The sequence below is a fragment of the Cherax quadricarinatus genome, chromosome 96 (genome assembly GCF_038502225.1).
Source record: "Cherax quadricarinatus isolate ZL_2023a chromosome 96, ASM3850222v1, whole genome shotgun sequence".
Classification (NCBI taxonomy): domain Eukaryota; kingdom Metazoa; phylum Arthropoda; class Malacostraca; order Decapoda; family Parastacidae; genus Cherax; species Cherax quadricarinatus.
In genome coordinates, this window is record NC_091387.1 from 11,683,212 (window position 1) to 11,696,926 (window position 13,715).

General features: G+C 45.7%; 1 protein-coding gene and 1 long non-coding RNA gene across 3 annotated transcripts in view; one reads left to right on the forward strand and one right to left on the reverse strand.

Moving 5' to 3' along the window:
- LOC128701788 (G-protein coupled receptor GRL101-like) overlaps positions 1–13,715 on the forward strand; it is a 692,032-nt gene that overhangs the window by 595,824 nt on the left and 82,493 nt on the right. The window lies entirely within an intron of this gene.
- On the reverse strand, positions 150–10,905 carry LOC128701761 (uncharacterized). Of its 2 annotated transcripts, XR_011394732.1 has the most exons (4): positions 10,877–10,905; positions 10,532–10,651; positions 3,562–3,681; positions 150–956 (listed from the first exon to the last, which is right to left on the reverse strand). It is a non-coding gene; the product is annotated as an uncharacterized lncRNA (long non-coding RNA). The 2 variants fall into 2 exon arrangements; XR_008408963.2 differs by lacking the exon at positions 150–956 and having other exon boundaries at positions 3,218–3,681.

The following is a 13,715-nucleotide window of genomic DNA, read 5'->3' on the forward strand; positions in this document are numbered from 1 at the left end:
TGGGTCCTACACAGATGACAGCAAGGAAATGAGTGAGCTACTCAAGTCCCAGTATGACTCAGTTTTTAGCAAGCCGCTAACCAGACTGAGAGTCGAAGATCAAAATGATTTTTTTATGAGAGAGCCACAGAATTTGGTTAACACAAGCCTATCTGATGTTATCCTGACGCCAAATGACTTCGAGCAGGCGATAAATGACATGCCCATGCACTCTGCCCCAGGGCCAGACTCATGGAACTCCGTGTTCATCAAGAACTGCAAGAAGCCCCTATCACGAGCTTTTACCATCCTATGGAGAGGGAGCATGGATACGGGGGTCGTCCCACAGTTACTAAAAACAACAGACATAGCCCCACTCCACAAAGGGGGAAGTAAAGCAACAGCAAAGAACTACAGACCGATAGCACTAACATCCCATATCATAAAAATCTTTGAAAGGGTTCTAAGAAGCAAGATCACCACCCATCTAGAAACCCATAAATTACACAACCCAGGGCAACATGGGTTTAGAACAGGTCGCTCCTGTCTGTCTCAACTATTGGATCACTACGACAAGGTCCTAGATGCACTAGACGACAAAAAGAATGCAGATGTAATATATACAGACTTTGCAAAAGCCTTCGACAAGTGTGACCATGGCGTAATAGCGCACAAAATGCGTGCTAAAGGAATAACAGGAAAAGTCGGTCGATGGATCTATAATTTCCTCACTAACAGAACACAGAGAGTAGTAGTCAACAGAGTAATGTCCGAGGCAGCTACGGTGAAAAGCTCTGTTCCACTAGGCACAGTACTCGCTCCCATCTTGTTCTTCATCCTCATATCTGACATAGACAAGGATGTCAGCCACAGCACCGTGTCTTCCTTTGCAGATGACACCCGAATCTGCATGACAGTGTCTTCCATTGCAGACACTGCAAGGCTCCAGGCGGACATCAACCAAATCTTTCAGTGGGCTGCAGAAAACAATATGAAGTTCAACGATGAGAAATTTTAATTACTCAGATATGGTAAACACGAGAAAATTAAATCTTCATCAGAGTACAAAACAAATTCTGGCCACAAAATAGAGCGAAACACCAACGTCAAAGACCTGGGAATGATCATGTCGGAGGATCTCACCTTCAAGGACCATAACATTGTATCAATCGCATCTGCTAGAAAAATGACAGGATGGATAATGAAAACCTTCAAAACTAGGGATGCCAAGCCCATGATGACACTCTTCAGGTCGCTTGCTTTATCTAGGCTGGAATATTGTTGCACATTAACAGCACTTTTCAAGGCAGGTGAAATTGCTGACCTAGATAATGTACAGAGAACTTTCACGGCGCGCATAACGGAGATAAAACACCTAAATTACTGGGAGCGCTTGAGGGTCCTGAACCTGTATTCCCTGGAATGCAGGCGGGAGAGGTACATGATTATATACACCTGGAAAATCCTAGGGGGACTAGTACCGAACTTGCACACGAAAATCACTCACTACGAAAGCAAAAGACTTGGCAGACGATGCAACATCCCACCAATGAAAAGCAGGGGTGTCACTAGCACGTTAAGAGACCATACAGTAAGTGTCAGGGGCCAAAGACTGTTCAACTGCCTCCCAGCATACATAAGGGGGATTACCAACAGACCCCTGGCAGTCTTCAAGCTGGCACTGGACAAGCACCTAAAGTCGGTTCCTGACCAGCCGGGCTGTGGCTCGTACATTGGTTTGCGTGCAGCCAGCAGTAACAGCCTGGGTGATCAGGCTCTGATCCACCAGGAGGCCTGGTCACAGACCGGGCCGCGGGGACGTTGACCCCCGGAACTCTCTCCAGGTCTCCAGGTAAACAGTGTAAAGCACCTCTGGCAAGACAGTGATGGAGTGAATGATGGTAAAGTTTTTCTTCCTCGGGGCACCCTGCCTTGGTGGGAGACTGCCGATGTGTTAATAAAAATAAAATCTATTGTTCATCGAAATGTTACAGTGAACAACATGTAGCCAACATGTATAAAGGCCTAATGTTCAGTATTATATAGTTCAATTCCTTATGTTATTCCCATGCATTATGAACCTAAGGAATAACTCTTCTAATTGCCTTTATAATCTCAACAATGGTGTATCCTATTTGGAAGACGTTTGGGGCTAATAAACCACGGCACGGGTGGAGTTCGAACTCGTGGAGAGTGAGTCTACAAACTCCACTCCAGTGCGTAAGCTTATGTACTGGAGTCGTAAAATTCCACTCCAGTGCGTAAGCTTATGTACTGGAGCAAGTCATAAAATTCGACTCCAGTGCGTAAGCTTACGTACCGGTCTGGAGTTTCACGATTCACTCGCCATGGGTTCGAACACCACCCGTCTCGTCATTGTTTACAATTGTGATACGATTTCGTGAGTCACGTTTGTTGAATACTTTTTCTGAATCACTGAATATGAATATATATATATATATATATATATATATATATATATATATATATATATATATATATATATATATATCCTCCATGGGGAAGTGGAACAGAATTCTTCCTCCGTAAGTCATGCGTGTTGTAAGAGGCGACTAAAATACCGGGAGCAAGAGGCTAGTAACTTCTTCTCCTGTATATATAACTAAATGTAAAAGGAGAAACTTTCGTTTTTCCTTTTAGGCCACCCCGCCTCGGTGGTCCACCCTGCCTCGGTGGTCCACCCTGCCTCGGTGGTCCACCCTGCCTTGGTGGTCCACCCCGCCTCGGTGGTCCACCCTGCCTCGGTGGTCCACCCTGCCTCGGTGGTCCACCCTGCCTTGGTGGTCCACCCTGCCTCGGTGGTCCACCCTGCCTCGGTGGTCCACCCTGCCTCGGTGGTCCACCCTGCCTCGGTGGTCCACCCTGCCTCGGTGGTCCACCCTGCCTCGGTGGTCCACCCTGCCTCGGTGGTCCACCCTGCCTCGGTGGTCCACCCTGCCTCGGTGGTCCACCCTGCCTTGGTGGTCCACCCTGCCTCGGTGGTCCACCCTGCCTCGGTGGTCCACCCTGCCTCGGTGGTCCACCCTGCCTCGGTGGTCCACCCTGCCTCGGTGGGATACGGCCGGTGTGTTGAAAGAAATATATGTATATATATATATATATATATATATATATATATATATATATATATATATATTGTGTAGGTATAGATTTGTCTATATTCTACAGTAAATATTAAGTATTAGACCGAATTATACATATGCACATGCATACACACACATACACATAGGCATTCATGTGTATACACATGCGTATAAATACATGTGTACACACATAAACATGCATACATATGAATACACATACATGCATACACATATACACACGCATTCTTTCGCAAAAGTGTACATTCGTACATACATGTGTACCTGCTGACTTTACCAAGATGCATATATACTTACACGGATACTTTTGCATCTGTTCATACATACATGCATGCATATCCGTTAATAAACAGGTCCATGCTTGAGATCTGAACCGTGGACCATGAACCATGGTCCATGAACCGTGGTCCATGTGCTATTACAGGTCTAGTATTACAACAGAGCAAATAGGTTAAGTTACTTTGTGGTTGTATGGGTCTAGTCATAGCTCCTGGTCCCGATTCTTGCCAGATTCACTCCCTTCTAGCATCGAGTGCCTTGCTGTACCCGCTCTTAAAGCTGTGTGTGGAGCCCGTATGTTCTGTGAAGGTGTAAGAACCCTTTGAAAACAGAATAAATTTTATCGAAGATAAACAACTTTTTAGAAAATATAAACTAACATCTTTAAATATAAACCAAACATAAAATTGACCTGAAGCGAATGATGGAAAAATAAATGATTAAATAAATGATGGAGCCGAATACGTTAACAAAAATATTCCGAGTCTGCCGTTGGTATGGCCAGGCGCACACGACTAGCTGGTGTGTGATGGGACGCTGGAGACAGTAAGAGTAAGGAAGTCACAGGTGGTCGTGAATATTGTGAAGTCCAGCTGCAGATGGTTACAATGCCTGTGAAGGTGGGCAGCTAGAAGCTTACGAGTTAGCTGCCAGTGGTAGTCAGCTGGAAGTCGGCAACACAGGTATAAAGAACAAGGCAAATTCCTGAATTGTAGAATGTTGCCGAGATAGTAGCTCTATCCTGGTGGTATAGATTATTACAATAAAAAACGCTAAACCAACAAGGGTCGTGCAGCACGGCGGGGCAGAAAATAGGACCAGGGCTATAAACAGCTAGGTGGAGTGGGGATCAGAGGTGAGAGGGGTGAAAGAGTTGGAAAGGATGCTAAGGGCTATGTGTCAAAGTTCGTACAGTAAAGCAGTTGCAAGAAGGCAAGATAAGGTAAGAGAGGTAGCGCGGCGGTGTTGGAGGCAAATTCTGCGAGCTCGCTGGAGCTGACAAACTTCACAGACAGGAATAGGGTGTCGGTCCATGAGATACCCATGGGTAAGACGAGTATGGCCGATGTGGAGACGGGAGAGCATAGTCTCCTAAGCATGGCAACGGAGGTAAGAAGATGACCACAAACCTATAAGCGGTTTAATAGAGTGCAATTTATTTTGGTGCATGTCTAACCACCTTTGTTGCCAACAGCTGAAAAGACGGGCAGAAATGACTAAAATAATCTCTGAACGAAATACCTCTATAGGTAACCGGAAGATCACATACCACTGACCGTACAGCAGCATCCACCTGATCACTGCCCTGCACATCAGCGTGTCCAGGACCCAACAAAAAACGTCTTTGTTTTGGCTAGCCACACAGCACAACCATACTTGAATATGAAGGACCAATGGATGAGGGGAATCAAATTGTTTAATGGCTTATAAAGCACTGAGTTAATCTGAAGTGATCACAAACGTCTAAGGAGACGTATGTAATATGGAGAAGCGCTGTGAGGATGGCATACAACTCGGCAGTAAAAATACTAACTGAGTAAACCATACCCCCGGCCGGGATTGAACCCGCGGTCATAGAGTCTCAAAACTCCAGCCCGTCGCGTTAGCCACTAGACCAGCTAGCCACAATAAGATTCAATCCCGGCCGGGGGTATGGTTTATTTGCAATCGTGTCATTACGATTTCTTGAGTCATACTAACTGAGTCTAACAAATGACCTCGGACAACATCGTCAGGGAACACCGCCGGAAACTCAACACTTTCAGAAGATTTAGAACCATCTGTATAAACAGCAATGGCATAAGCATGCGACCGGAAGTGATCAAGAAAAAGAGAATGAGAAGCAGTTGTATACAGGAGAGCTTTGGCGCATGGCAGTAGGGAAAAAACAGACATGAACCGTCGGAACCTCTCAAGGGGGAAGGGAAAAGCAGAAGCTAAATGAACATACAAAGAGGTAACTGGAGAGAAAACCGGAGTGAAGATGAAGAGAAAACGGTCAGAGTAGGCAAGGGTGCCGAACAAATAATGGTCTTCTACTAACGTCTGAGACCAACCTATACGGAACACGAAAGTCATGAGAATGGACAAAGTAACGAAGGCAATGAGCATCACGACGATCAGCTAAGGAAGGAACATTCGCCATAGCATAGCGGCTTTCAACAGGGAATGAATGAAAGGCACCAAGGCATAAACCTAGACCCTGATGATGACGGGGGTCCAACTTAAAGTTGTAGGAGAAGCCACAGAATAAACTTAGTCGCCATAATCCAGCTTGGACAAGACTAGGGTGGAATCCAAATGGAGGAGAGTTCGGCGATCTGTTCCCCATGAACGATGCACGAGAATTTTAAGGAGATTCAGCCGACCATGGCAAGTTGTCTTCAAAGAGGAAATGTGAGGTTTCCATGTCAACCGGAAATCGAAGAGAAGGCCAAGAAACTTGGCTGTATCACATTCTAGAAAACGTGAGCTGTGTAAATACAATAGTATATCTTGGATAAGAGGGCATCTAGTGAATGTAATGAGAAGTGGCCCAATGGGAAACTCTGTCAATCGCATCCTGAAGGAAGGCTGCTACCCGGAGACAGTCAGCACCTGCGTAAGCTACAGCGAAGCCATGCACATAAAGTGACGACCAAATTTGCGATGGAAGAACGAAAGGTAGGTCATTTATAGCCAAGAGAAAATGGTAGTGCTAAGGACAACCTAGTGGGACACCCTCAGCCTGAACAAAGACTGAGGAAAGCGAGACGCCAACACGGACACGAAAATGTCTGTCAGATATGAAAGCAGCAAGGAAGGTTGGTAGATTACCGCAGAGGCCTAAAGAGTATGATTGAGCTAAAATATTATACCTCCAAGTGGTGTCATATGCCTTCTCAAGATAAAAAAGGACTGCTGGGATGGAGTGTTTGTTAGCAAAGATATTTCATACATACGTATCTAATTGGAGCAAGGTGTCCAATGTAGAGTGGCCCTTGTGAAAGCCATATTGGTGAGGAGAAAGACTATTGTGAGTCTCCAAATATCATATTAGATGTTTATCACCAATTGTTCCAGCACTTAACAGACTACACTGGTCAGAGCAATGGGACGATAGTGAGAGGTGTCAAGCCCCAAGGTACCTGGTTTGTGAAACAGTAGGACAATGGCAGATTTCCACTGATGAGGGAGAACTCCTTGTGTCTAAATAAGATTGAAAAGACGCAAAAGGACTAAGGTCTGTAGAATGCAGATGTTGCAGCATACTGATATATCATCAGGCCCAGCTGCCGATGACTGGCAAACAGAAAGTGTGAACTCTAGCTCCATGAGAGTGAAAGGTATGTTATACGGCTACATTCCATTAGAAGAGAAATCCAACGGCAATTTCTCCTCGGCAGACTTAGACGCAAGAAACGAGGGGCAGAGGTGAAGCCCTTGGGAGACATGAACAAAATAGCTCCCAATCTCACTAACACCAGCAACCTGGAAAATGGGAGCTGAATCTGGAGTGTACTTCCCACACAACTTCCATACATTCTTCCAAACTGCACACATAGGGGAAGTCGAGGTAATGGTAGACACAGTCTTGCCAACAAGTGCATTTAGCATCGTGTATGACTCGCACGAGTGACTGCCCTTGCCCACTTAAAACCCAAAAGATCTGAGGTCCGATTATATCGGTAATGGCGCCATGGAATGCGTTTGAAATGCACTGCACGGGCACATGCAGGAGACTGCCTACCTGAGGTTTAAGGAATAGAACATGATGCTGCAGTCAAAACTAATGTCGAAAACTGTTGCACCAGCTCATCAATAGAGGATGAAGAAGGGTCCCCACAAAAGCAGTAAGATGAGAGTATAAGCTCCAATGCGCTCGTCCAAATTGCCAACGAGGGATACGAAGTAGTTGGGAATACGTAGTAGAAATAAGAAGAATAGGAAAATGATCACTGTCAAGCAAATCTGGGAGAAAAGACCAAGTGTACTGAAGTGTGATTGACGAGGAGTGGATAGAACGATCAATGCAAGAGACTGAGTGCACAAGTTAAAATGGGTGGGAGCACTCGTATTTAAAACATGAAGAGGATAAGAAGTGAGAAGAGTCTCCAACTGATCACCACGAGAGTCACAGTGGCACCCTCCCCAAAGATGATGGTGAGGGTTAAAATCACCTAACAAAATGGGCGGTGGTAGAGAAGAGATCAAGAATGCAATATCCGAGATACAGAATGCACGGGAGGGGGAGAGGTAGAGAGCAAACTGTATACCATCTGTGCAAATTAATATGAACTGCAGTATAATGCAGCAGAAAACGAACCTGTTGATACGGTATACCAATGCACACAAAAATTGCACTCGTTAAATGATTCATCAGGAAAGGGATCAGAAGAATGCAACAGCATATAGCCCAAAACAGGATGAATAACAACGGAACGAATTTTGGGCTCTTGTAACCCGACACATACTGGGGAAAACTGGGAAAGCAATACCTGGAGCTGTTCCCAATTACCTCTGAGGCCACAAGTATTCCACTGTAAATAAGTCAATATTTACAAAGACAGGTATGCCAACAATAAGAATTGATAAAATCTATGGCTATTAGGGTCAGTGAAATCAATGTGTGGAGGCAACGGAAAGCGTGTAAACAAGGAGGATTCAGAATGCTGTGAAGGAAAAGATTGCTGCAAGGGTCATGAAAAGTAAGAAGGGGTAGGAGGCACGGCAGTGCTCATTGAGGGTTTCGTCTCAGCAATATAGTTGGGGATGGCCTCAAGTGTTTCCATGGATTAGGAAGATGTTGATACCATGATTTCAGAGACAGATGAGGTAGAGCAAATAGAGATTGGGGAAACTACTGAGGGAACCAAAGAGGTCTGAGAGGGGAGGGGAGTATGAACCTGTAGCGATGCACTGGCGGGGGCAGAAGAGTCCTGCGGTGGAACAGGAGAGGAAGGAGGCTGGAGGGTAACTGGGGAAGAAGATGGGGGGGAGGGACAGGAGAAGAGGGGACTACAAGAGGGGGTGAACCTCCACCTTCGTGTGAGTTAGAAAGGGGGATGAGAACTAGGCACCGAGGCTGGAAAGGAAAACTGTTGGGGTATTTTAAGCACCGGAGGAATGCAGAGACTTGGGCTTATGAGACAGGTTCAACTTTGCAGATGAAGATGCAGGCATGTGTGGTAAGAAGGTGGGGGTTTCAGAGGGTAAAACTGCAAAAGAATTAGAGATGGGGGTGACCCCAGAAGACACGACACCGGAGGACCTGGTAGGAGGGGGGGACTGTCAAGGTTGGAGGTCTCCTAGCTATTCGAGAATAAGGGACACGAGGAATATTCCCCTGAAGGTGGAGCTGAGAGACAGCCATAGCATAAGTAAGGCCTTCATTATCCTAAAGACAATGGATGAGGTTCATTGCAACTGAGACAAGTGGGGGAAAGACAGCAAGACGTATTGCTATGATCCAAGGCACCACAGATCGGGCACTCCTTTGCAGATCTGCAGCATTTAGCAGGGTGTCTGGAGCGCCAACAATTTTGACACTGTTGGGAGTAGGCACCACTTTATGGTCCTCTAGGCAATAGCCCACAATATAAACGATATAAACAGAGGATGGGAGTTCATGGCAGTCAAAGGTTAAGCGGATGATGTTACTTGGAAAACACCTCCGTCTGCAAGTGGGTATGACATATGTATCTACTTTGAGAATTGGAAGGCCATGAAGGGATAATTGCTCCCAAATTATCATCACAGCAAGCCAGAAAAGCACTCTGTACAATGGTATGTGGTAAAACCACCGTACCACTGCAAGAATTCAGAGTAGCGTGCTTGTCAACTGTGATTGGAATGTTATCACTGGAAGTAAGATGGGAAAGATCATGAGCTTGCTCTGCATTCTGAACTGTAATGATGCACGCACTGCTTTGAAGAGTGTGAAAGGATATCTTTTGGAGATGTCGGTTGTAGGGAAAAGAATTTAGTCCACTGCGTACTTGTAAACATGGTGAGTAAATGAAGTGGGCGTCACATAGGTGGTTTTTGGGTGGAATGGGCAGAAAAGAACCATCATCAGCAAATGGTCTGGAACGTTTAGGCGTATTACGACTATCCAAAAACCATTGCACCATATTCGGGGAAGCTGGATGCATAGTTAAAGGCATGCAAGATGCAGAGGTACTAACAGGAATGGGCAGAGCTTCAGCATCAGGAGCAGGTGGCAAAGTCTCACCAGCAGATGGTGCAGGGGTATGGGAAGAGTCTAGAGAATGCTCCAATAATGAAGCTGGATCAGAACAGGATGCAAGAACAGAAATTGGCCTGGGAGGAGGAGGGTTATCATGGAACAAAGACTCCATGATGGTGGTACTTCTCTTTTATTATTTTAAAGAGAAAAAGAAAGAAAGAAAAAAAAGAGGGACAGCAGAGGGAAAGGGCCGTAAGTTCCTCCTCTCATCCAAGGACCTCGAGACCGCAAGCAGTGCAGATGCAGTGTGGAACCTGTGCCATACCCTACCCATCATGCCAGTAAACCAGCGCTCTGGGATAGCAACCTCACATCTACAGACCCACCTCGGCTGACAAAAGAGAGTGCGGTCGGATACCTGCCACAAAGCATACCTCCTTCTGCTGTCACCTCCCAGAACCAAAAGGCAGCCTCTGGAGACACACCCATCATCTGCAGGACACCCCACCCACTTCTCGGAAATCCAGGAAGGGAGCACGGTGCCTCCAGACAATCCAGGTTCCATGGCAAACTGTACCACACCCGAGAAACCTCATGGAGTGGAATGAACTCCAGCACACCTTCCCCTACCTTGAAACTAATGCCAGAGGGGAGGACCCCAGGGCTACAAACGGGATAGGGAAAAGGGAGGGTTGGGAGAGGAGAGAAAGGAGAAAAAGGGAGATGGGGAGGATGAGATAAGGAAGGGAGGATTGGGGGTAATTAGGTTTGGTCTGAAGAAGACAAGGAGTCCCCCTTAAAGAGGTGGGGGTATACAAAAACAGTTCTCAGATGAGACTTTTGAACTACACAGTATTTATGACAGCGGAGTTCTAATGATGCAGAGCGTGGATCTAGAGCAAAAGAGAGTTCACAAGGCCTTTGTTGAGATTATGGACCTGCGCATAAGTTCTCGTAATGTAGTAGACGTGTAAACACTAACCAAATGTGGAGGAACAGTAGAGTTCCGAAGATGATAAATTCTTTAGTTTCTGATCTATTATCAGATCATGTTGCTCGTCTCGACTAGCATCTGTTGGGTGACCCGAACCATCCAGCAAGGCTGAGAAGAAGAAAAAAAAAGGAAATTACGAACCGGACAAGGAGTCATTCACATGATAGGCTGAAAGCAATTAAAAGAAATGGTGATAACTAAATATTACCTTATAAATGTAACTGTATCCAAGTCCAGACATAACTTAAAAAGCATAAGAAAATAACTCTTGTTTATTAAATTAAGAAAAACTAAACGTAAAATAAGTAATCAATAACTGATCTCCGTACTTACAGTCATGACGAGAGAAGAAAACCAAGTGACACTACTCCGCCAACAAGTGTCCCTTGTTGATTCTCACCCGGTGGATCAAGTGGGGGTCGGGGGGGTCGGGGTCGGGGGTCGAGGGGGTCGGGGGTCGAGGGGGTCGGGGGGTCGGGGGGGGGGGTTGGGGGTCGGGGGTAGGGGGGTTGGGGGGTCGGGGGGGTCGGGGGTCGGGGCCGGGGGTTCGGGGGGTCGGGGGGTCGGGGGGTGGTAAAGGTAACTGCTCACATTCCCCTTTCAGAACAGTCATACTGCCAGTCATACTTCCTCCACCAGTCATTCAGTCTTCTACTCTTATTTAATTAACTTTATTCTCACAGTACCCACCTATATATATATATATATATATATATATATATATATATATATATATATATATATATATATATATATATATATATATATATATATATATATATATTTTCAGGGTTCGAGTCACAGCTCTTGTGAGTGTGCACTTACCTATTTGTGGTTACAGGGGTCGAGTGACAGTTCCTGGATGTGTGTGTGCATGTGTACTTGTGTTTGTGTATGTGTGTGTGTGTGTGTGTGTGTGTGTGTGTGTGTGTGTGTGTGTGTGTGTGTGTGTGTGTGTGTGTGTGTACTGAACTATATTTGTACTCACCTAGTTATGGTTGCAGGGCTCGAGTCATAGCTCCTGCCCCCCCCCCCCCGCCTCTTCACTGGTTGCTAATGTGTGTTTGTGTGTGTCTGTGTATGTGTATCTCAGTGTACGAGGTAGAATTACAAGTTTAACATATCTAGCCACGAGAAGACGCCTGTTGGGTGTCCAGGCTCCTCCCACCAACGTTTCCTAGGCTACCCCTATCCTACCATCCTTCCACCCAAACGCAATCAACTGCTACACATATCACTGTGACTGGGGGAATAGGTTTGACGGCTATGAGGAGGGTGTTCAATGCGATGTGGAATGTAATGAATATATGATCAGAGAAAATGAGGGGACCAGGAAATATGAAGAGGACCTGGGTTCGATTCCCGGCGGGTGGAAACATTTCGACACGTTTCCTTACACCTGTTGTCCTGTTCACCTAGCAGCAAATAGGTACCTGGGTGCTAGTGGACTGGTGTGGGTGGCATCCTGGGGGACAAGATTAAGGACCACAATGGAAATAAGTTAGACAGTCCTCGATGACGCACTGACTTTCTTGGGTTATCCCGGGTGGCTAACCCTCCGGGGTTAAAAATCCGAACGAAATCTTATCTTCGTTATTGGGAATGATGATGTCAGGTTTGCCCTGGCCCTCTGTGATTAGGTGTTGAAATGGTGACCAGGGTGTATGAGGTGTTTCTATTGGAACATTCGTAGAGTTGTGTTCCGTGATCAATGGTGAACCTGTTGTGAAAAACTGTGTTTTGAGTACAGGTTTAGCGCTGTATGACTTTTGTTGGTTTATAATAATAATAATAATAATAATAATAATAATAATAATAATAATAATAATAATTGCGTAGATATCTGCCAGAAGACCGACAGGTTGGAGAAGCGTAGGATCATGGATGTTAAGGAGGTGCTCACCTAGTTGTACTCACCTAGTTGAGGTTGCGGGGGTCGAGTCCGAGCTCCTGGCCCCGCCTCTTCACTGATCGCTACTAGGTCACTCTCCCTGAGCCGTGAGCTTTATCATACCTCTGCTTAAAGCTATGTATGGATCCTGCCTCCACTACATCGCTTCCCAAACTATTCCACTTACTAACTACTCTGTGGCTGAAGAAATACTTCCTAACATCCCTGTGATTCATCTGTGTCTTCAGCTTCCAACTGTGTCCCCTTGTTACTGTGTCCAATCTCTGGAACATCCTGTCTTTGTCCACCTTGTCAATTCCTCTCAGTATTTTGTATGTCGTTATCATGTCCCCCCTATCTCTCCTGTCCTCCAGTGTCGTCAGGTTGATTTCCCTTAACCTCTCCTCGTAGGACATACCTCTTAGCTCTGGGTGTGTGTGTGTGTGTGTGTGTGTGTGTGTGTGTGTGTGTGTGTGTGTGTGTCTGTGTGTATGTGTGTGTGTGTGTGTGTGTGTGTGTGTGTGTGTGTGTGTGTGTGTGTGTGTGTGTGTGTGTGTGTGTGTGTGTGTGTGTGTGTGTGTGTGTGTGTGTGTGTGTGTGTGTGTGTGTATGTGTGTGTGTGTGTGTATACTCCCGTAATTGAACTCATCTAATTGTGGTTGCAGGGTTCGAGACTCAGCTCCTGGCCCCGCCTCTTCACTGAGTGCTACTAGGTCCTCTCTCTCCCTGCTCCATGAGCTTTATCATACCTCATCTTAAAGCTACGTATGGTTCCTGCCCCCTGTGTGTGTGTGTGTGTGTGTGTGATGTGGTAATGAAGGATGAAGATAGAAGTCTTTGTTGTGAGGGTAAGAGTAAAGAGTAATTAGAAACCTGTGTTTTAGAGTGCTGATCACTAATTCAGTTAGGTCGTGACAGGGATCAGCAAGAGACTGGCGAGTAGTGACCAATGTGTCTGATTAGTTGAGTAGCAGCACATCTGAGCGCTCTGAATTATTGAATTTTAGCAGGATATGAAGTACAGTGCCTGCACTCTGAAGGAGGGGTGTTAATGTTGCAGTTTAAAAACTGTAGTGTAAAGCACCCTTCTGGCAAGACAGTGATGGAGTGAATGATGGTGAAAGTTTTTCTTTTTCGGGCCACCCTGCCTTGGTGGGAATCGGCCAGTGTGATAATAAAAAATAATAAAAAATAATGTATGTGTTTTAGTTACGCATATGCGACCTTTAATTAAGAGCAATATTGTGTGTTTAGAGACATGTGCAACATCTGGATATCTTT